This window comes from Schistocerca americana, chromosome 2, assembly GCF_021461395.2.
Source record: "Schistocerca americana isolate TAMUIC-IGC-003095 chromosome 2, iqSchAmer2.1, whole genome shotgun sequence".
Classification (NCBI taxonomy): Eukaryota; Metazoa; Arthropoda; class Insecta; order Orthoptera; family Acrididae; genus Schistocerca; species Schistocerca americana.
This window is the reverse complement of record NC_060120.1, coordinates 23,336,172-23,360,981: the sequence shown is the minus strand read 5'-3', so window position 1 is coordinate 23,360,981 and position 24,810 is coordinate 23,336,172. Positions and strand designations below refer to the sequence as shown.

At 42.8% G+C, this 24,810-nt stretch overlaps 1 protein-coding gene and 1 non-coding gene across 2 annotated transcripts in view; one reads left to right on the top strand and one right to left on the bottom strand.

The window, feature by feature from the left end:
- Positions 1-24,810, bottom strand: part of LOC124589421 (brain-specific angiogenesis inhibitor 1-associated protein 2-like) — a 546,580-nt gene that overhangs the window by 243,013 nt on the left and 278,757 nt on the right. The window lies entirely within an intron of this gene.
- Positions 9,294-9,368, top strand: Trnas-cga. Its single transcript has one exon. It is a non-coding gene; the product is annotated as a tRNA-Ser (tRNA).

Sequence of the window (24,810 nt, the reverse complement as noted above, 5' to 3'; positions counted from 1 at the left end):
GCCTAGAACCGATCGGCCACCCATGCCGGCTAGAATATAATCTGCACCCGTAATTACAGTATACATTGAGACCAACGAGGGAAAGGCAATGGAGAAAAATTTACCTCACATTAGGTCACGGTTAATCACACTCTTTATGTAATTACGTAGGCAAATCACACATAGATGCCACCATTCTACTCATTGTCTTCTACGATCTCACTGTTAGTGTTTTCGTCACTTTCCTCCGAAAGTCCGCAGTTCTCGCCAACATGCAATACACTGGAGATGCCTCGCTCCTTATTTTGAAAGACGAACACTTCACATAAGAGATAAATGCGATAAAAAAAAAGACATCAATTAGCCCGAATTCCGAAATTCGTTGGTGATACTCTTTCGGCGTTTTGGTTCGTTGGTATAGTTTATGTTTTACCTTTTAGTCAGAGGATAGCTGTACCTTTCCTGTCGTGAAAAGAAACTGTACAGTACCCACAACAATAGTCATTACCCAAATGAAAATTCGAACATCGGTGAGGCTTACTGCCTCCCTCTCTCTCTCTCTCTCTCTCTCTCTCTCTCTCTCTCTCTCTCTCACACACTCACACACACACACACACACACACACACACACACAGTTTGATTCCCAAACACTAGCAACATTGCTACTCCATATCGAAATGGTGAACGAGTTCTATAGTTGAGGGCATCTATGACGCGCAAATATACCGACAGTTGTAAAGTCGCGCAGATTAACTCACACCCTAATTTTTCGTGGTCGAATTTTTGGGAAAAAGTGCGTCCTATATTCAGCCCAATATAGGAAATCTGTTGAACGTAGCTAATTGTGATGTGTACATGTACAGTTTTAATGTTGTGTTCCTACGTACTGGTATATACTCCGCAAGTAATTATATACTGTAATGCGTAGAACACATTGTAGCACTTTTGTTGTCGTTGTAAATACTTGAGCGTGTTCAGCCCTCTGAAGCCTTGGAGGAAACTGTCGCTCTTCGTGACGAGATTAATAAAGGGAAAAGCTGGAGAACGACTACATCTACATCTATACTCCGCGAGCCACCTTACGGTGTGTGGCGGAGGGTACTTATTGTACCACTATCTGATCCCCCCTTCCCTGTTCCATTCACGAATTGTGCGTGGGAAGAACGACTGCTTGTAAGTCTCCGTATTTGCTCTAATTTCTCGGATCTTTTCGTTGTGATCATTACGCGAGATATATGTGGGCGGTAGTAATATGTTGCCCATCTCTTCCCGGAATGTGCTCTCTCGTAATTTCGATAATAAACCTCTCCGTATTGCGTAACGCCTTTCTTGAAGTGTCCGCCACTGGAGCTTGTTCAGCATCTCCGTAACGCTCTCGCGCTGACTAAATGTCCCCATGACGAATCGCGCTGCTTTTCACTGGATCATGTCTATCTCTTCTATTAATCCAACCTGGTAAGGGTCCCATACTGATGAGCAATACTCAAGAATCGGACGAACAAGCGTTTTGTAAGACTGGTGAAAATGTACTTCCAGCTCGGCAACTCCTTCCTGTAATTTCACAAAGTATTCACAGATATCCTGTAAAGCTGCCTGTCACATTCATCTTAGCATCGGACCTCGTTAACGCAAAACTGATGGATCAGTTGCCGTATGCATAAAATTACTGACGGAGGAGCTACAGACGTAACTGAGACATTGCAAACTGAATTAAGATTTGTATATTGTTACCATTAAAATGTTAAAAATGAGGCATCTTTCACAATGTACGTATGGAGAACGATCCACTCTTCCGGACTACAAGTGGCTCCAACAACCTATCCACCAAAAATTGATACGTGAATTACAGAAGTAAATAACTGTGAGAGAGCGACTAGCCTTTAGAGAAGAATACACGTAATAGTTAGAGGGAACCAATTAAGAAAAGATACACACATAACCAAGGAGTCATGAGATTTAGACAAGAAACGAGACGTCGAGCGCGTAGGTCCGGAACGAGGACGTGTTCCATCCTCGTCATATCGCGCTTATTGGAAAACTAGCTGACAAACACGGCACAGCCCGGATATTAATTTTGCCAATTTTCTATTAAAAACAAAAACAAAAAATGAACTGTGTTTGTTGTGTAATACTGAAAAAAAATTCATTTCCATGTATTCGTGAAACTGTCTTTGAAATTATGAAACAGTTTCTGTGATCTGATTGCACCTGCTTCGCGTCTGTACAACGAGGTTTTGTACACGTCTCTATGGCAACCCCTCTCCATAGCTCTGAAGAGGGCTATCGTTTACGCCCACAGCCTTTTACATTCGCAGTTGAAAGCTGTCAAAAGCTCTGCTAGGTGTCAAGGATTTCCTTGACTCAATTGTATGAGCGTCTCAGCAGTAAAGAATAAATGTATTAAAACTTTATGCAGGCTGTAGCATTTTTTCACGTATCTCAGTGTTTATGATTTGATATCGCTTAAACCATGTCTCGTACAATGATATATATCCGTAGGTACAATCAGCGGCATATGTGGATACTGCTGCAAAATTTATTGCAAATAGTCTTAATAGGAAATAGGTAACAAATTAAACGTCATGCACAATGCGGCACTTTCCACGAAAGTGTTTATGACGTCATATCTCATGGTACGATGTTACACTTTCGTTGGTGCAGCAGGTTCGAATCCTGACTCGGGCATGGTATGTGGTTTCCTTAGGTTGGTTAGGTTTCAGTAGTCCTAAGTTCTAGGGGACTGATGACCTCAGAAGTTAAGTCCTATAGTGCTCAGAGCCATTTTTCTGTTGGTGCATTTAGCGGCATAAGTGGATACTGCCTCCGAAATGTATTGTGAGTACAGGAAGTAGCACAGAACTAGTACATTTAAACATCATGCATGATGCAGCTGTTTTTCATACTTCTCCTTGTTCATGGCGTCATGTGTGCCGAACCACTATAGATAGGTGTTCCTTACCTCCACAGCGATTGTTGCCTGACAGTAAAGGATTTGTACAACAGTCTGGTTGAAATCGGTCCAGTGGTTTAAGAGAAGAACTGGAAGAAACACAAACACACACACACACACACAAAGAAACTTGTATAGGCATATGTATAGGCATGTGTATTCGATTATAGAGATATGTAAACAGGCACAATACGGCGCTGCGGCCGGCAACGCATATATAAGACAACATGTGTCTGGCGTAGTCGTTCAATCGGTTACTGCTGCTACAGTGGCAGGTTATCAAGGTTTAAGTGAGTTTGAACGTGGTGTTATAGTCGGCGCACGAGCGATGGGACACAGCATTCCCGAGCTAGTGATGAGGTGGAAATTTTCCCATACGACCATTTAGCGGGTGTACCGTGAATATCAAGAATCCGGTAAAACATCAAACCCCCGGCATCGCTGAGGCCGGAAAGATATGCTGCAAGAAAGGGATCAACGACGACAGAAGGGAATCGTTCAAATTGACAGAAATGCAACCCTTTCGCAAATTGCTGCAAATTTCAATGCTGGGCCGGCGGCCGTGGTGGCCGAGCAGTTCCAGGCGCTACAGTCTGGAGCAACCCTTTCGCAAATTGCTGCAAATTTCAATGCTGGGCCGCCGGCCGTGGTGGCCGAGCAGTTCCAGGCGCTACAGTCTGGAAGCGCGTGACCGCTACGGTCGCAGGTTCGAATCCTGCCTCGGGCATGGATGTGTGTGATGTCCTTAGGTTAGTTAGGTTTGAGTAGTTCTAAGTTCTAGGGGACTGATGACCTCAGAAGTTAAGTCCCATAGTGCTCAGAGCCAATGCTGGGCCATCAACAAGTGTCAGCGTGGGAACCATTCAGCGAAACGTCATAGATATGGGCTTTCGTAGCCGGAGGTCTACACGTGTATCCTTGATGACTGCACGACAGAAAGCTTTACGCCACAGCCAACAAAGCTGTAAGTAAATCGTGTTTGAGTATCTACAGGGAAGCCCAAAATGTAAATAAATTTCATTTCATACCACTGACGATGTTTTAAATGACTGAAACGCTACACCTATCGTCAAGTAAATACCCATTTTTAGTAGTTGCAAAGACGGATTTCAACGAAGTTTAATAGCCTGTTTTATCTGTGTAACAGGGTAAAGAGGGAGATGTACGCGGTGATGCCTCTGTGCATCTCGGGACGAGCATGATACCATGTGTCACATTTTTGTGTGAGCGCCAATGGGTGTTTGGACCCGCCAAGTGGCACCTGCGAGAGACGGGGCGGGCATTCCTGCACACAATGGCGAACGGCGCGTAGAGCGAGGTCGGCACCGCCCACGGAGCGAAAGGTCACAACCAGCCGAGGGCCGCGCGCCGTCGGTACGGAACACTCAGCGTAGCACCGCGACCACCTGTGCATGGCAGTGCACGGTCTGCTGGCCAATACACCTCGGCAGAATCGGGAGAATCAGGCGAGACACATCGTCCAACCAGTAAATTCCGAAGAAGATCCGAATATCCCTCTACGCTCCTACCCCACGAATTCATCATAGATTGTAAAATGTTCCTGCATCCCAAAAGCTCAGATAAACCGCCGCTGTCTTCGTCAGATGTTCATTGGAGTGGTGGCAACAAGTTAGACGCTTTAAGGTACAGCTCGGTACCATTGTCTCTTCATCGGAGTGTTAGTGGCTACGCGCGATGTCTCCGTGCGCCGGAATCCATGCGCTCTTGGAGCCCGAGACTAATAATGCCAAGTATTGTTCCAAGGCTTTCCGCAGTTTAGAACTGTGTGCTGCACCGAGACTCGAACCTGGGACCTTTGCCTTTCGGGAGCTATCCAAGTACGTAATTCTTTCACGAAAGAAGATGAAGTAAGTATTCCAGAATTCTAAACCAGAACAGCTGTTAGCATGAGTCACATAAAAGTAGATATCTCAGGTGTTGCGAAACAACTCAAATCACTTAAGAAGAGCAAGTCTTCCGGTCCAGATAGTATACCTGTCGGGTTCCTTTCAGAGTATGCAGACACAATAGCGCCTTTCTTAGCAATCATATAGAACCGCTCACTTGACGAAAGGTCTGTTCCTAAAGACTCTAAAGTAGCACCGGTCACACCAATATTCTAGAAAGGAAATAGGAGGAACCCATTGAATTACAGACCCATATCACTGACCTCAATTTGCAGTAGGATTTTGGAGCATGTACTGTACTCGAAAATTATGAGTCACCTCGAAGAAAATGGCTTATTGATACATAAGCAACACGGATTCAGAAAATATCGTTCTTGGGCAACACAACTAGCTCTTTATTCCCATGAAGTAATGAGCGCTGTCGACAAGGGATCTAAGATCGATTCCATATTCCGAGATTTCCAGTAGGCTTTTGATACCGTTCCTCACAAGCGACTATTAATCAAATTGCGTGCATATGGAGTATCGTCTCAGTTGTGTGACTGGATTCGTGATTTCCTCTCAGAGAGGTCACAGTTCGTAGTGATAGACGGTAAATAATCGAGCACAACAGAAATGATATCTGGCGTTCCGCAAGGTAGTGTCATAGGTCCTCCGCTGTTCCTGATTTACATAAATGATCCAGGTGATAATCTGAGCAACCCCCTAGATTGTTTGCAGATGGCACTGTAATTTACCGTTTAGTAAAATCATCAGACGATTAATTCCAATTACAAAATGATCTAGAGAGAATTTCTGTGTGGTGCGAAAAGTGGCAACTGGCACTAAACAAAGAAAAGTGCGAGGTCATCCACATGGGTACTAAAAGAAATCCGATAAATTTTGGGTATACGATAAATCTGTCAATTCGACTAAATACCTAGGAATTACAATTACGAGAAACTTAAATTGAAAAGACCACATAGATAATATTGTGGGGAAGGCGAAACAAAAACTGTGCTTTGTTGGCAGAACACTTAGAAGATGCGACAAACCCACTAAAGAAAGAGCCTACATTACACTTGTCCGTCCTCTGCTGGAATATTGCTGCGCGGTGTGGGATCCTTACCAGGTAGGATTGATAGAGGACATCGAAAAAGTGCAAAGAAGGGCAGCTCGTTTCGTGTTATCGCGCAATAGGGGTGACAGTGTCACTGATATGATACGCGAGTTGGGGTGGCAGTCACTGAAACAAAGGCGGTTTTCTTTGCTGCGAGATCTATTTACGAAATTTCAATCACCAACTTTCTCTTCCGAATGCGAAAATACTTTGTTGACACCCACCTACGTAGGTAGAAATGATCATCATAATAAAATAAGAGAAATCAGAGCTGGAACGGAAAGATTTGTGTGTTCCTTTTTCCCACGCGCCATTCGAGAGTGGCATGGTAGAGAAGTAGTACGAAAATGGTTCGATGAACCCTGTGCCAGGCACTTAAGTGTGAAGTGCAGAGTAACCACGCAGATGTAGATGTAGAATTTCCACCAGTACCTCACCTCCTACCTTCTTATTTATAAATGTTGTTCAGCAGTCAAAGATGAATTTACATGATTGCCTTACTAAGAGTCATCAGCTTTGTTTTATCCTCCGATACAAGAGTAAATTGGTCAGCGAACCAAAATGATTAATGCAGACCAGGCACACTGCTCAAGAGGATCACGCTGATCGTCGTAGAAGGAAAATATTTTATTTTACTGCTGAGGCTTGGCTCACATTAATGGTGCCATGCCTGCTTTAGACTTGTTGTCGGATGTTCTGATTGCGTTACCATGTAATTCTTTAACTCTGGTCTCTCTTGGTCTGCAGAACTGTCTAGTTACTAAGTAAAAAATTCAAAAGCTCTAATGATTAGGAGCTACCCGCCAGGGTAGCCGAGCGCGCTAACACGCTGCTTCCTGGACTCGGGTAGGCACACCGGCGCCGGATCGAATCCGCCCGGCGAATTAACGACGATGGCCGGTGTGCCGGCCAGCCTGGATGTCGTTTTTAGGCTGTTTTCCACATCCCTCTAGGTGAATACCGGGCTGGTCCCCACGTTCCGCCTCAGTTACACGCGTCGCAAACAGCACGTCCTCACTATTTCACGATTTACATTAGATGCAGACAGTTGGCGTACTGATTTCGTTCGGGGGGGGGGGGGGGGGGGGGTGTACGGGATGGCGGCAGGAAGGACATCCAGCCATCCATAACACTAACATTGCCAAATCCGTTGTAACCACGCCGACCCTGCTATCGCTTTAGGACTACGGCGTAAGCGAAAGAAGGAAATAAATTGTTAGAAGCTGATATCAGTCTTGACACTATTTATGTGACTTGAAATTGAGTAACTGAATAAACGATTTTTCGGTTATTACTATCCTGTAGGCAACTATTCAGAAAGATTTCTAGATCCGACCACAGGAATGGGAAACCTACACCGGTAGGTCAATAAATTGCCCCAAGCAGGTTCCTGGAAACTTTCTACTGGGTTCTCCACAACGACTAAAGGAGGTAATAGTTCAAAGTCAATAGGTCAAACGTAATACCAAAATATACCTAACTTCAATTGTTCACGGAATCAAATGTAATTTACAGGCTGTAATAAAACCTCGCCAAGTCTGGCCCGTTTATCAAACGCCGCTTAACTACTTGATAGCGACAACTCTGTCTGCCGAGCTCGCGCAAGCTTGCTACAAACATTCTACGTCTACACACTGGTATTTATGAGTTTTTGCTTTTTCATAGGTTTTCTCCTCAGCTTTTTTCTTTTCCACTCAAGTTCATAAACTAACTACAGATAAATTTAAAAGACTATTGTACATCACCTTTGCCACAGGGACACAGAGCACCCCTCCTACCGCTGTTGTGAAACAAATCAGTTTGAAGATTAAAACACGGAGACATTTACATTTATTGTGATATCATTAATACAAATATAAATCTCAGGGCTGATTTGACTGAAAATAGACACGAATGAGTTGCTAGGCAATAAGGTTACCCAGCCTTTGTGGCCGAGCGGTTCTAGGCGCTTCAGTCCGGAACCGTGCTGCTGCTACGGTCTCAGGTTAGAATCCTGCCTCGGGCACGGATGTGTGTGATGTCCTTAGGTTAGTTAGGTTTAAGTAGTTCTAAATCTAGGGGACTGATGACCTCAGATGTTAAGTCCCATAGTGCTTAGAGCCATTTGAACCAAGAAGGTTGGGTGGAATGGGGAGAGCAATTAGTAGTTTCATCTCACCACCTCAGAGTCAGTTTTGCATGAAGGTACGTGCAGCAGATGCAAAGTCGGCACAATGTGTTTATCTTCCCTCATTCTTTGTGTGCCGACTCACTGACAGCCGGCAGCCTCCATCGTCCATTTTCCATGACTTTGTACCGACGACCTGGAAGTCTTAACCCATTCCTTCTTTCTTGACTGTCGACGTAATCCCCTCCGGCATAGCACGCTCGGCGCCCAATGCAGTGCTCAAGTGCTTGTGCCCCTGACGACTGGCTTTTCCGAAAAGTATTTGACATGGTACGGCACTGCAGGATGTTAACGGCAATACAAACATACGGAGTAGGTTTCCAGATACGGTAGTCGCTCGAAGATTTAACTAATAGAACCCAATACGGTGTCTTCAACGAGTGTTCATCAGAGATAAGGGTATCGTCAGGAGTCCCCCAGAGAAGTGTGATAGGACAGCTACTATTCTTTGTATACATAAATGGTCTGATGCACAGGATGAGCAGCTGTTTACGGAAGATGCGTTGGTGTACGGGAAGGTGCCCTCGTTGACTCACTGTAGGAGGATACAGGATGACGTAGACATAATTTCTAGTTGGTCTAAAGTGTGACAACGTGCTCTAAATACAGGAAAAACGTAAGTGAACGCAGGTAAGTAGGGAAAACAGTCCAGTAATGTTCGAATACAATATTAGTAATGAGTTCAGAATGAGATTTTCACTCTGCAGCGGAGTGTGCTTGGGTAGCTCAGTTGGGCCGGCACGGTAGCTCAGCGTGTTCGGTCAGAGGGTTGGCTGCCCTCTGTAATAAAAAAACTGAGTGAATGGATCAATAACGAACTTCAACGGGCGTCAGGTGACGTCCGCTACGAACAACTGAAACGAACCATAACGAACAAAATGAGATTTAAAAAAAAAAAAAAAAAAATTGGTGGAGCACTTGCCCGCGAAAGGCAAACGCCCCGAGTTCGAGTCTCGGTCCGGCTCACAGTTTTAATCTGCCAGGAAGTTTCATATCAGCGCACACTCCGCTGCAGAGTGAAAATCTCATTCTGGAAACATCCCCTAGGCTGTGGCTAAGCCATGTCTCCGCAATATCCTTTCTTTCAGGAGTGCTAGTTCTGCAAGGTTCGCAGGAGAGCTTCTGTAAAGTTTGGAAGGTAGGAGACGAGGTATTGGAAGATGTGAAGCTGTGAGGACGGGGCGTGAGACGTGCTTGGGTAGCTCAGTTGGTAGAGCACTTGCCCGCGAAAGGCAAAGGTCCCGAGTTCGAGTCTCGGTCCGGCATACAGTTTTAATCTGCCAGGAAGTTTTAGTAATGAGCTGTTTTACACAGCCACGTCAATTAAAAACCTAGGCGTAACGTTACAATGCGATATGACATGGAACGAGCACGTAAGGAAGGTAGTAGTAAAAGTCGAATGGGCAGTTTTGGTTTATTGGGAGGATTTTAGGAAAGTTCTCTGTAAAGAAAGCCGCGTGTAGAACATTAGTGGGAGCCATTGTCGAATACTTCTCAAGTGTCTGGGATCCCTACCAGGCTGGATTAAAGGGACTGTGACACTGTCCAGAAGCAGGCTGCCAGATTTGTTACCGGTAACTTCGATCAAGTGCAAGTCTTACTCAGGATTTCACAGGAGACTCCCTGGAAGGAAGGCGACGTTCTTTTCGCGAACTGGCATTCGAAGCTGACTGCAACACGATTCTACTCCCGCCAAAGTACATTTCGCCTAATAACCGCAAAGATTCGATAACAGTAATTAGGGCTCGTATAGGGACATACAGGGTGTCATTTTCCAGCACTTTATTTATGAATGGGACAGAGAGGGAAATATTTAGCAGCGGTACAACATACCATCCGTTATGCACTATACGGTAGCTTATGGAGAATGTATGTAGATTTAGATATTGTCTGGAATAATTATCATGCAGTAGCGGAATTAGTGTGGTGGAGGTTGACATCAGACAAGGATGTGCAATCAGACAGGATCCAAGTACAGTACTGCAAGGGAGCCCATTCAAAACAAAATGAAAACGAATATGTCATGCAGTGATGATAACCATCAGAATGGAAGTAGGATTCAAAGACAAAGTCAACAGTTGGTTTGTGTTCTTCCCGAATTCACTGTCTTCTTTTTATTCTAATATTCTCTATGCTGTTCATTTTTGGAACACAACGTACGACTAGCTTAGAGACAGAACTGATGACACTTTCTGGAGGACCTGACCACATTTTGCAGGACAATGCTCAAGCACGTACAGTACAAGCTATTATTGATATGTTTGAATGTTGGGGCTGCTAAGTGCTATACCACCAACTTCACTCCCCAGACGTAAGCCCTCGTCACTTCAGCTCGATTTCTAAACTGAAGGAAACACTTCACGCCTTTCGCTTCAGAACTGCTACAAATCCGTCGGGCAATAGAACGCGCTGCTCGAACTGTCAAAACAACTGGCACTGCTAAGAGCATCCTACAACATCCACATCGCTGCAACGGGTTATACACAATGCTGGTGACTACTTTGAGGGTCAGTAAAACTTTGAAACACGTATCTATTCACTATGGTCCCAGGTTAGAATCCGGCCTCGATCATGGATGTGTGTGATGTTCTTAGGTTAGTTAGGTTTAAGTAGTTCTAAGTTCTAGGGGACTGATGACCACAGATGTTAAGTCCCACAGTGCTCACAGCCATTTGAACCATTTTGAACGTATCTATTTTTTATAAATATTTGCCAGTATTAAAGTTCTAACCCTCGTAGTTTAGTTGCCTGAATTATTTTATCAATGCGCTGTTAGAGACAAGAATATCTAACAGGAAATATTACGCTGCGGTAATTGCGATCTTCTTCCACAAATTACATGAAGATCTTCGCGATCAGCAGTAGTTTATCTGCGTTCGAAGCAGTCACAGTTCCTTGGGGCGTTACTGCGTTCTTAGTTAGAAACGGAATGTTTCACAGGACAGAGACTATGGACTGCTTCTTGTGAGGATCTCGTGAGCTTTCACGGCGCAGCATTAAATTACTACGGCTCTGCCGCGAACCTAGAGTCCTCCGCTGCTTTGAGGGTACTCGGTAGAGCCATAATGTCCGGGAATAATCTCTCCGATATCGGAAAAGTATAACTCAGAAGCTAAGCGCCTTCTGGATTAACGTCCGTCGTAATTCCAGTCCAAGATTCACCGGCGTGCCCGCGGAAGTACCGCTGAAGTGATGTGTAATTACAGAAATGACGAACAGAGTTCTCGGATCTGAGGAAAATTTTCTGGAGATCTTCCCTTTCAAATCCAGGAGAAGAAGCAATAAATGTTAATAAGTTGAGTTTAAATCTCTCCTCGCACTCTGTCTATTACAAGCGCCTTCTGTGGTATTGAGCGAGCTCTTCCGTGAACATTCTTGTTCAATAAAGAATTCGGAGAATGCTCAAGATGGCCAACGTCTCATTTTGCGAGGTGCTTCAGAGTGGCGCAGTCTACCTACAAATATTTGACTTCACCTTCAGAATAAATTCTTAGTGTCGTTGGCTCTGAGGATGGAAAATAAAAGTAAAAAAGAGTCGACGACGAAGTCCATAAACCGGCACAGTCGTAGTTACATCTGGTATAAAATAATGAGCGATTTTCTGAAGAACAACACTAGAGTAAGTAAAAAGAATTCACTTTTATACCAATCATTGACACTTTTGCTTATAGAACTGATCTCATGAGACAAAATTTTATGCGGAGGCTATAAAAACAACGCTGACAACGTTTAATGTGTTGGGAGGATAGTAATCGTATCATTCTGAAAGAGGGAAACTATAACCGGAAAAGCGATACCTATTTTCGCAACACTGCTTAGCCCTCATGAACGCGATGTAGTGGATGTGTTGGACATGAAAGATAAATTCCACGAGTTTCGAGAACGACCTTTCATGTTGATGCATTTCACGATGTCGTTATATGTCTTCCAGTACTCTTTTACTGTCTTGTTATTTTTGCTATGGCAAGGTATGACGTACGCTAGAAATTCCATTTGTAGTGAACTTACGTTAGTAAATAATAATCTGCCAGGAAAAATTTGTGAAAAGATACATGCGGAAACCAACTGTGTGGAATCTCAAAAGAAAATTATTGTCCATAAGGGTTTGATCGCGTTTATATTGTGTAGGTGAAATGTTTGCTATGCGCGAATACGCCGTTTGTGCTGTACTTTGCTTGAGTTGTAGTATTAGTATTCTAGCTTTGCCGAAGTGCTTTCTAAAATTTGCCTTTCCAAATCAACAGTCGGTGCATTAATTTTTCTACGAAAATGGACTCTGCTTTGTAATCGATTTTGTTTTTCGAAATCGTTTGTAGGATATCTGGAATATTTTATCTCCTCAAAATATCGCGTTGGAAAATCGATCCGTGTACATTCAGCGAGACGATTGCTATAGTCCATATGATGTCTACAAATCAGCGGTTGCGTGGACTGAATAATTCATCTGACTGCCGCACTACAGCCCACAACGTTCCAGTATGTGTGACAGAACTTAATAATTCATTCGGTGACCTACTTTAGTATGCCACATAGCTACGTGCTTGACAAGAGTATACGAAAAGCAACGAGAAGCATATCAGGCCCTGAATTGAATCTGTAGAAACTGTATCAAGTATTCTGAGTTAATATTTTGAACATTTTTGGGTATTATACCGTATCCTTATGAGCATACCCATACAACCATAAATTCAACGTCAGCAACGATATTTTTACCGTCTTTGCAGACATCCGTAGCCACCCTGACGCGATCTAACAGCAAAAAGAATTTCATTTAAACCAAATATATCTACATCTATATACATACTTCACAAGCCACCATATGGTCCGTGATAGAGGATAAAATAAACAATTGCACCACAACTATTCATTCCATCTCGTGTCTCTCTCGCAAATGAAGTGAGGAAAAAAACGACTCTCTAGAATCCTTCATACAAAGCGTGCGGTAGCGTTCTCGCTTCCCACGCCCGGGTTCCCGGGTTCGATTCCCGGCGGGGTCAGGGATTTTCTCTGCCTCGTGATGGCTGGGTGTTGTGTGATGTCCTTAGGTTAGTTAGGTTTAAGTAGTTCTAAGTTCTAGGGGACTGATGACCATAGATGTTAAGTCCCATAGTGCTCAGAGCCATTTTAGCCAAAGCGTAATTTCTCTTGTCGTCGTGGTCCTTAAGCGAAATGTACCTTGTCGGCAATAGAATCGTTATGCAGTCAGTCGTAAATGCCAGTACTCTAAATTCTCTCACTAGCATTTCTTTCTGAGTTTACGCATTATTTCCATAAAACTCGCGAGATGATCTAACCTGCCGCTAACAAACGCAACAGCATCCGTCTGAATTTCTTCGGTGTTTTCCTTCACTCTGAGCTGCTGGGAATCCCAAACACTACAGCAGTACTCAAGAATGGGTCACACAAGTGTTCTGTAAACGGTCTTCTTTACAGGTCAGCTACACTCCCGGAGGATTCTCCCAGTTAACCAAGGAGCATTCGACTTCCCTATTACTGTCCTTACATGCTCCTACGACTCCGTATCACTTTGCAGCGTTACACTTACATATTTTATCGACGCGGCTGTGTCAAGCAGAACATTACTGGTACTGTATTCGAACATTAGGGGATTGGTTTTCCTACTCATCTGCATTACCTTACATTTTTCCACATTTATGGCAACTTGCTACCCAAGTCCATGACATAGTGTATCATCGTGCGGTCTCTCAACCACGATACTTCCCCGTGCACCTGATCTAACAAAAAGTTTTTGTATATAGGGAACAAGAGGGGTGCTATCACACTTAACTGACGATACCCTTGTCTCTCAAGAGCACTCGCCGTCGAGGACTTACTGATCTCCATCACTTGATGTCTTCGACCGACTGATATATCGGAGAACATACTCCTTTCCGAAAATTTAAGACTACAAAATCTGCCTACTGCCCTTCATCCATTGTTCGCAGGATATCATGTGAGAAAATGGGAAGCTGAGTACCGCACAAGCTATGCTTTTTCAATACACTGTTTTGTGGACAGAAGCTTTTCTGGAAAAATGGGACATTTGTGGTAAGGTCTTATGGGATCAAACTGCTGAGGTCATCGGTCCCTAACCTTAAGCGCTACTTAATTTAACTTAAACCAACTTACGCTAAGGACAAAATACACACCCATGCCAGAGGGAAGCTTTTCTGTCTCAATGAAATTTACTATATTTGAACTTTGAATTTGCTCAAGAATACTGCAGCAAACCGACGTTAAGGATACTGGTGTGTAAATACTGCGGATCCGTTCTTTTACCTTTCTTATTATTGGCTTCACTAGCGCTTCTTCTAGTCGCTTGGAACTTTGCGTAGGGCGAGATATTCGTGATAAATGTAAACTAAGGAAAAAACCTAACTGAGATTGCATACCGAACTCGCGACTTATTTATCAACTTTCCCAGTTTCTTCTGAAGACCAGGGATGCTAATTTTTTTCTATGTTCCCAATAAAATAGTCTGCACGACAATTACACCAAAGTATATCTGTACGATTCTCCTGCGTTGATGATTTTTCTAAACGCAGAATTTCAAACTTCAGCTTCCCGTATGCCGTCTTCTACTGCCACATATTCATCGACGTGTGATTGAATAGAAGCCTTCGACCCGATTAGAATTTTCTCTGTTTGTCGGCAAGATCTTTCGCTAAGGTATGACGATGGAAGTTGTATCCTCCGCGAATTGTTCTTCTTGTATAAGCACAAATTTCTGTTAGCTTTTAATCGTCATTTCCGCGTTCTTTTTTGAATCAAGAGTGCAACAGTCGGAGATTTTCGAATTTTGTTGTTGATCATTATGGGACTTTCCAGTCATTAAAGTTTAGCACACAGCACAGAGCGCGATCTCCAGTCGGTTTAAGCTTTGCCCATAATACTTTGTCAATAATATTGGAATTAAATATTGTCCATTCATTGTCTAAGCAGAAAGTAAACAACTGCTTATCTTCACAGCCCTGCTCAAAACTCTCCTAGCCTTCGTGATGGATTCATTAACTTTAGCAACCATCGTCGCTGTCGCATCTATACTGACATTACCGATAAGGTCAGGTTTGCTTTTAGCTAAAAGGCCTACAATGTTGCCATTGCTTACGGCTTTCTATATTTCACTGAAACCCAAACTGATCTTCTACCAGACAGATTCCTATCAATCATAACGTTCTTGTGGAGATAATGCAAAATTAAATTCAAGTTGGTAGCTACGAATTTTTGGCAGCGGGTTGTTTGAACAGAATCAAAACATCCCTGTGTTATTCCTGAAAGTTTTACGACAAATTCAAACCTACCTTGCATGGGAAAAAATTAGAGGTCCGCAGTACCCAACAGCCTATTTACTTACGCGTGTGATTACCTGTATAGAAACATTTCAAACGTAGAACGCCAGCATTTCTAGTGTGCAAGAACAAGAAAATATTCACTGAGGTAACAAAAATCATGAAATACTTGCCGCCCGCTATGGCCGATCGGTTCTAGACGCTTCAGTCCGGAACTGTGCTACTGCTACGGTCGCAGGTCCGAATCCTGCCTCGGGCATGGATTTGTGTGATGTCCTTAGACTAGTTAGGTTTAAGTATTTCTAAGTTCTAGGGTGCTGATGACCTCCGATGTTACGTCCCATAGTGCTCAGAGCCATTTGAACCATGAAATAGGTCCTAAAATGGTGCCGGACCTCGTCTTTTATTTGTGAACATCAAAAAAATTTTACAGTTCACTTTTACCGGTTTCGGCTACTGCCATCTTCAGACCGGTCCCATTTTGTCCATCGTAGTGCAGCAAGTCGACATGGCATTATTCAACAAGTCGTTGGAAGTCCGCTACAGAACTATTGAAGCATGTTGCCTCTATAGCCGTCCATAATTGCGAAAGTGTTTCCGGTGCAGGATTTTGTATACGAACTGCGTCTCGACTGTCCCTTAAATGTTGGATGGGATTCATTTCGATCCAGTCATTAGCTCGAATTCTCCGGAATCTTCTTCGAACCAGTGGCCAACAACTGCGGCCCGGAGACAAGGCACACTGCCATCCATAAAAATTTAGTCGTTGTTAGGGAGCATGAAGTCCATGGTTGGGTGCTAATCGTCTCCAAGTAGCCGAACATGACCATACCAAGTCAATGATCGATTCAGTTGGATAAGATGACCCAGTCCAGTCCATGTAAACCCAGAGTACACCACTATGGAGCCACCACCAGCTTCCGCAGTGCCTTGTTGACAACCTGGGTCAATGGCTTCGTGGAGTCTGCGTCACACTCGAACCCTTTCATCACCTATTACCAACTGAAAGTGGTGCCGATCTGACCAGGCTACTGTTGTCCAGTCATCTAGGGTAAAATCGCCATGCTCACGAGTCCTGGAGAGGCGCAGCAAGCAGTATCATGCTGTTAACAAAGGCACTCGCGTCGTTCGTCTGCTGCTCATTAACGCCAAATTTCGCCGCACTGCCCTAACGGATACACTCGTCGTACGACCCATATTGATTCCTGCTATGATTTCAAGCAGTGTTTCTTGTCTGTTAACACTGACAACTCATTCAAACTTCGCTGCTTTCGGTCGTTAAGTGAAGGCCGTTGGCCACTTTGTTGTCCGTGGTGAGAAGTAATGTCTGAATTTTGGTATTCTCGGCACACACTTGACGCTGTGGATCTAGGAATACTGAATTCTCTAACGATCTTCGAAAGGGGAGGAAACTCCAATTACCATTCCATGTTCAAAGTCTGTTAATTGCCGTCGTGAGGCCACAATGACGTCGCAAATCTTTTCACATCAACCACTTGAGCACAAATGACAGTTGCGCCAGTGCGCTACCCTTTTATACACTGTGTATGTGATACTATCGCCATCTGTATGTGTTTATATCGCTATCCCACGATTTTTGTCTCCTAAGTGTATGTTCAAAAACAGAATTCAGGCAGAAGGATGGTAGGAAGATTATAATTTAACGTACCGTCAGTTGTTGTTGTTGTTGTTGTGGTCTTCAGTCCTGAGACTGGTTTGATGCAGCTCTCCATGCTACTCTATCCTGTGCAAGCTTCTTCATCTCCCAGTACCTACGGCAACCTACATCCTTCTGAATCTGCTTAGTGTATTCATCTCTTGGTCTCCCTCTACGATTTTTACCCTCCACGCTGCCCTCCAATACTAAATTGGTGATCCCTTGATACCTCAGAACATGTCCTACCAACCGATCCCTTCTTCTCGTCAAGTTGTGCCACAAACTTCTCTTCTCCCCAATCCTATTCAATACTTCCTCATTAGTTATGTGATCTACCAAGCTTATCTTCAGCATTCTTCTGTAGCACCACATTTCGAAAGCTTCTATTCTCTTCTTGTCCAAACTATTTATCGTCCATGTTTCACTTCCATACATGGCTACACTCCATACAAATACTTTCAGAAACGACTTCCTGACACTTAAATCGTTACTCGATGTTAACAAATTTATCTTCTTCAGAAACGCTTTCCTTGCCATTGCCAGTCCACATTTTATATCGCCTCTACTTCGACCATCATCAGTCATTTTGCTCCCCAAATAGCAAATCTCCTTTACTACTTTAAGTGTCTCAAAAATGGTTCAAATGGCTCTGAGTACTATGGGACTCAACTGCTGAGGTCATTAGTCCCCTAGAACTTAGAACTAGTTAAACCTAACTAACCTAAGGACATCACAAACATCCATGCCCGAGGCAGGATTCGAACCTGCGACCGTAGCAGTCTTGCGGTTCCAGACTGCAGCGCCTTTAACTGCACGGCCACTTCGGCCGGCTTAAGTGTCTCATTTCCTAATCTAATTCCCTCAGCATCACCCGAGTTAATTAGACTACACTCCATTATCCTCGTTTTGCTTTTGTTGATGTTCATCTTATATCCTCCTTTCAAGACACTGTCCATTCCGTTCAAATGCTCTTCCAAGTCCTTTGCTGTCTCTGACACAATTACAATGTCATCGGCGAACCTCAAAGTTTTTACTTCTTCCCCATGAATTTTAATACCTACTCCGAATTTTTCTTTTGTTTCCTTTACTGCTTGCTCAATATACAGATCGAATAACATCGGGGAGAGGCTACAACCCTGCCTCACTCCTTTCCCAACCACTGCTTCCCTTTCATGCCCCTCGACTCTTATAACTGCCATCTGGTTTCTGTACAAATTGTAAATAGCCTTTCGCTCCTTGTATTTTACCCCTGCCATCTTCAGAATTTGAAAGAGAGTATTCCAGTTAACGTTGTATCGAGATCATAAGAGACTAAGAATTCAGGCAGTCAGAGCATTGTATAAGCCATCTGACAAACATTTGCTTCACACGATTAGTCGGTTCCATATGAGTTGGCCTTACCAGTATTGGGAAGCAGTGAACTTCACGTGTGAAATGAATGGAATTGATAAATAAATATCTCGACCACCGTGGAACCGGACGCGAGTAATGCGTTCCCCAATGGAGAACAGTGATGGAGCGCTTCCACTGGTGCATTACGGTCAGAGACAAGCCCGGCAAACGAGCCACTTTCATTTGGTGGCTATTAAGAAAATTACGGCGGCTGCATTTCGCGCTCGGCGGTAGAGCGGAATGTTTACGTTGCGCAACGGTGAGATTAGCGGCGCGAATTATGACAACACACGGTATTTCCTGATAAAACGTTGGGTAATGGCGCGGCTGGGCTCTCGCAGGTGAGCGAACGGGTGCCCGCCTGCCCGTCCGCTTTCACTGGCCAACCCAACCGGCACCCCAGCATTATTACTGTGCGTGCTGACCCCTGATTCTCCTGCCAAACGAAAGCAAACGTCGCACTGATTCAGCTCGAGCTAACGGCACGTTAGCAGCTAACTGATCTGTGTATCTGCCAACCAGAAAATACTAGGCGATTACACTTTGTTGCAAGATTTTATAAGACTTTTTCCCAACAACAGTGACAATATTATATTTCTTCGTCAGAAAGAGTAAATTTTGAAGTTTTGGTTTCAACTGAGATAATACCATATCTTCGGAATGTCAAGTTCTTTTATAGTCAAATAGGTGTATGTGTAACGGAACATTGGCTTGTACTTCTCAATAACACAGGCACTCCGATTTCGTATTTATTTGCCAACACTGAGCCCTCGACTTTCAATAAATATGTCGTTCCTGGACGGGAATACACATAACGTACGAATGAAGGCTGTGACGCAGGGACATAGTAGTTTGGGTCTGGGCGTGATTCGTGCACGGATAGCCGAAGCGTTTAAGGCGACTGCTGGCGTAAAGTGGGAAATCCGGATTCGAGTAGCTGTCCAGCACAAATTTTCGTTGTCGCCAATCTAAAATACGGTGTAAGGTGGTTCATATTCGTAACTGCGAATACATTTCCTGCAGACGGACGCTAGACGAGTTCTGATGTTAACTACATGGGTTTTACATTCGGATGCTTGGCTTTGTATAGGGGGTCGTTTCAGTGGAGTGGAGTAAGTTTGTGAGTTATTCGGAGTGGAATTACCTAGGGAAGTGCGAGAGTAAATAAGACACGAGTAAAGCAGAAAAAACTGTTACGAAGGAAAAATGATATTGCATCATCAGGCGCAACCTGTATAAACTGATAGACACAGACTCACGTAAGGCAAGAAAACACAACTAAAATAAAAAGTATATGCAGAATCAGCATAGTTTTCATTTTAGTTACGTTTTCCGGGCATACATGACTCTTTGTCTGTCAGTTTGTACAGATTCCACCTGACGATGCAGTTAAAATGCTGCAACTGGTCACTCCTATTAAAAAAGGACTTACAGCTAAAGCTGTCTTACCTTTTCAAACTGATATTTTCAGGCTGTGACCGCTCTGATTTGAAAGTTTGTTGCAGAAAAGTAATTAATTAATAATAAGCGTGAAGGAACCGTGATACGGAATTATTAAATTTGGAAGGAAGCATTTCCTTTAAATGTAACTCAAATAATTAAAGTCAATAATAATAGTTGGTAATTTTTCATTTAAGACGTTTCATTAGAATTTCGTGATTTTAATGGTACTTCCTTAAAATAGGGTGAACCATCAATTAGCTTCTATAAACAATCGTGACGGAAAAGGGGGGATGAGACTAAACGTATTTAATGTTGTAACAATAGCGAAGAATACTAGTGTGAAATTACAGTATCTGTACGAGGATATGTATCAAACAAGCAGTGATCATTTATGTATTCTACTCGTTCTCTACTGTACAATATAGGCCACTCTATTACAGTGGCTAACTAAAATTTAACTGATTTGTGACACAATTCAAATAAACACTAGAACAGTGGCAATTGTGATCCTAATAGAACAGCGTGAATGGATCACTTGACCCCTAATGAGATTTGCGTTATAAATCCACAATATGCATTTCTACCCAGTATTTTAACATATTTGTAAAGTTCCTTATGTTTCATTTATTTGACTTGCTTGTTTCTACTGAAATCACACTTTGAGCAGACTATTGTTGCTTTTAGTAAACATTCCCTGGTTTCTTCTTTCCTTCTTCGCTCACTGCTACTTCAGAATGTAGAGTGCTGAGAACAATGATATTCTTGTCCTTCTTTCGACGGTACAGTGTCAGAGTGCACTGTAACTTATCAGTCGTTTTAGGATCATGTTGAACTGTAAGAATTGTTGTTCTTCAGGCAGTAGGAAATTTCTCGGCGAATCTTGTTTTTTTGCACCCGTTAACGACGTTTACTTCTGTTGACCTTTCTTGGAAAGCTGATTTAGGAATAGCCCTATGAGGCGAATGACGACACACTCTCCCAATGGCTGCTCCTCTGGTCGGCTTTCCTCCGTGGTACAGGAAGTCATTACACATCTGCAGCTGTCTAAAATTTGAGTCAGTATTTGTCAGAATTGTTTGGCATAATCTAGGTAATCCTGCATTTCTAATTGTAATATTTTCACCAGGGCAGTATCAGTAGCACACTTGGCACAAAAATAACCTTTGGTGTACTTCATACCAATCGTTGTGTCCAATTCGCTAAACGATACGGTGAAAATTGTATTCCTTATTTCGTTGCGAGCACTTCATACACAGCACTGGTTCATCAAACAGCAGTCGGAAGACAGCGATGATGAAGTCATCCACTTGGTTGCACGCAGGACGTTCAAAGCAGCCCTCCTTCCAAGAGGCGGTTTGTTAGGATATTCCTACTCTCTCTGAGATGTCCACTGCTACGTCAGATAACTCCTGTAAATTTATTTTGAAAATAAGTGAGACTGGAGGCATCCATTGACGTAACTCATCCTTAGTCCCGCATTTTCATGTCAGTTGGCACGGCTCGATAATCGAAATCTGAATTCGATGAGTCACTTCCTAATTCAGTATCTTAAGTTCTCGAGAATTAGCAAGAGGTCTTCATCAGTAAGACCGCCCTGACGCAATGTAATTGAAAATACCTGTTCAAGCTGAATGGCACCAATTGATGAGACAAATAACAACAGCAACAAGGTAAACGCGACTGAAAGGTTACGTAACAGAGTCCGGTACGGAAAAGTTTTCGATAATGATCTTATTCTTCGAAGAAGCGACTGTTGGTCAGTGCAATATATAATGCAGAAGATCAATGGATCCCTACCAAAGTTTCAGATGTGTGCTTCATAAAATTTTCATGAAATTGAGAAAGTGCAGCAAATTATATTACGCTATTGCCGAAAGCAGAAGACATGAAGAAAAGTCATGAAGCTCGTGTAAAAATGTTAAAAATCTATTTCGGTACCGTTTATTTGAATCCCTTTCGCTGTTCTGGTGTTAAACTAAACCGAGACATAGCAGGTGAACAATACACACAATCATAGCTTTTAAAATCCTCGTGTCAATTGTGACAGAGCTCTCACTTGCTTCTAAAGAACTTCCTATTGACTTAATTATGTGCGGGAACGAGAATATCCTTTAAATATACGAAGAGAACTGGGACGAAGGCCTACAATATGCTAGTGAAAATCGTGTTCGTTGATGGTGTTCGAGAATTCGAGGCTAGCCTGTTGTTTTACACGACTTGTCAAAAATAACTGATTGATATTTCGTTCCATAAAAATAAAAATTAGAATTGGACAAATTTTTGGTAGCCGAATACTCACATGAAAGCAAGTAACTAAAATACGTCCAGAAATACTACATTCTTTAGTGGCAACCGAAAAAAATAATGTGTCACATTATCTGTTCTCCGCTAATAGGAATAATGGGCAATGCTAATAAACTCAGAGAAATGAAAATAGGTTTTAAACATATCCTCCTACTCCTTCTGTTTGAATGCGTGAGCATGAATTGTTGCAGACATTCAGTCACTCCTAGTTATTTATTTATTTATTACGTTGTAGCCCCTCAACAACAACTGTAATTTGAACACAGGCTGCACGACGATGCGCTCCTTATCCTGATGTTGGGTTCAAAACTGTGATCGGCCATCCCCCGTTAAGTGTTGCGTGATTTTTGGCAAAATTGGTTCAAATGGCTCTGAGCACTATGGGACTTAACTGCTGTGGTCATTAGTCCCCTAGAACTTAGAGCTACTTAAACCTAACTAACCTAAGGACGCCACACACATCCATGCCCGAGGCAGGATTCTAACCTGTGACCGTAGCGGTCGCGCGGTTCCAGACTGTAGCGCCTAGAACCGCTTGGGCACTCTGGCCGGCGTTCCGTGATTTTCCTCAGTCACTTAAAACTGGAGAACGGACAGATATTTTGAAATTACCGTGCGCTACATCCTGCCCAATATTACGATCGTGCTTCAAATCTGACGGGTTTGTCTTAGACCTATTTTAAAACCCTAATATTCCTTCTTTTTTGCTTCCAAACCGATTCGGAGGCTTGCAACACGTGTAGTTATAATGTTCTGATTCCAGAATCTTATTCTACGGTCAGTAAAATGGGTTCATTGTGATCAGATGCAAGCCTTTGTTTCGTTTGCTGCGAAGTTTTGCTACTGAACCTGTGTAGCCAAACTCATGATGCGCAACAGAAGATGTTTGATGGTTCGACTTCCTACTTAATGAAAACGCCGTTTGATACAGATTTGTAGCTTCATATCTCCCTGTTCATATAACGAATATCTTAGACTAATGATAGTGGTACATGAATAACAACCACAAATGATTACATGTTGTTTAAATAGTCACCATGCAATTACTTCGATATGTACGATAAGTGAAACCTCGTCTGAAAGTACCAGTCCAGTAGGGGAAAGAATTACCGAGGTTTGCTGAGAGTAGGTCATTCTCAAGACTGTTACCGTCTTGGGCAGTACTCGTTTTCTCCGTATAGCAAGAACGAGATTGGGAGCGATAATGCTTTCACGAACCACAAAAACTGTCGTATGCAAGGCACTTTTGTTTCTTGTAACTGTCCAAGTACTATATGCTAATGAATGTTGGAGTGAAAGTGTCACGTACAGGATACAACGCTGATAAATATTCTCCGGACGGTGACCACTGGTGAATAAAGCAAATAAAACTTTAGAATACAGTGGTTTAATATTCCCTGCAAATGATACCATGAGCTGCGTTGCTGACAGTCATGCATCACCATCGTTAAACCGCCGAGACTGAATCCTCAGACAGCATCAGAATGTTTAATTATTTATTTCTAATTTCTGCTACCAGTCACTTTTTATTTCATGTTTAATCTAACATAATACAATGCGTTTCGAACATGCGTTTATATTACATGCATACATACATACAGAGAAATGTTACTTAAAAGGAACAGTCTTAAACTAGATTAATCGAAATGGTTCAAATGGCTCTGAGCACTATGGGACTTCTGAGGTCATCAGTCCCCCAGAACTTAAAAATACTTAAACCTAACTAACCTAAGGACATTACACACATCCATGTCCGTGGCAGGATTCGACCCTGAGACCGTAGCGGTATCGTGGTTCCAGAGTGTAGCGCCTAGAACCGCTCGGCCATTCTGGCCGGCCTAGATTAATCTCGAAATATTTGTCCATTGTTTGTTACTGTAGTGGCTGGTGTGGCATTTCAGGTGGGGGGGGGGGGCAGCAGTGTATGGCTAGAAATCGAAATCAGTGATGTCTTTTCCTTTTAAGGAACATTTCTCTGTATGTATGTATGTATGTATAAACGCCTGAAGATGAACATAACATGTTCGAAACGCGTTGTATTATGTTAGATTAAACAAAAAATAAAAAGTGACTGGTAGCAGAAATTAGAAATAAATAATTATCCCACACAGTCACGGTTCACAAACATAGCCATTATGGCCGAAAATAACAGCAGTATGTGCTGCAGATCATAACTCAGAATTGAGCAGTATCGCTAAAGTGCTCTGATTCGTAATGTGTTGTACTACTTTGTACAAGGTATTGAAGTGTATCTTGTACACTTCAGAGGGTCAGTTTATTTAGTGAATATGTAAACATTAAAAAAAAAAAGCAAAACGAGGATGATGGAATGTAGTCGAATTAAGTCGGGTGATGCTGAGGGAATTAGATTAGGAAATGGGACACTTAAAGTAGTAAAGGAGTTTTGCTATTTGGGGAGAAAAATAACTGAGGATGGTCGGAGTAGAGGAGATATAAAATGTAGACTGGCAATGGCAAGGAAAGCGTTTCTGAAGAAGAAAAATTTGTTAACATCGAATATAGATTTAAGTGTCAGGTAGTCATTTCTGAAAGTATTCGTGTGGAGAGTAGCCAAGTATGGAAGTGAAACATGGACGATAACTAGTTTGGACAAGAAGAGAAT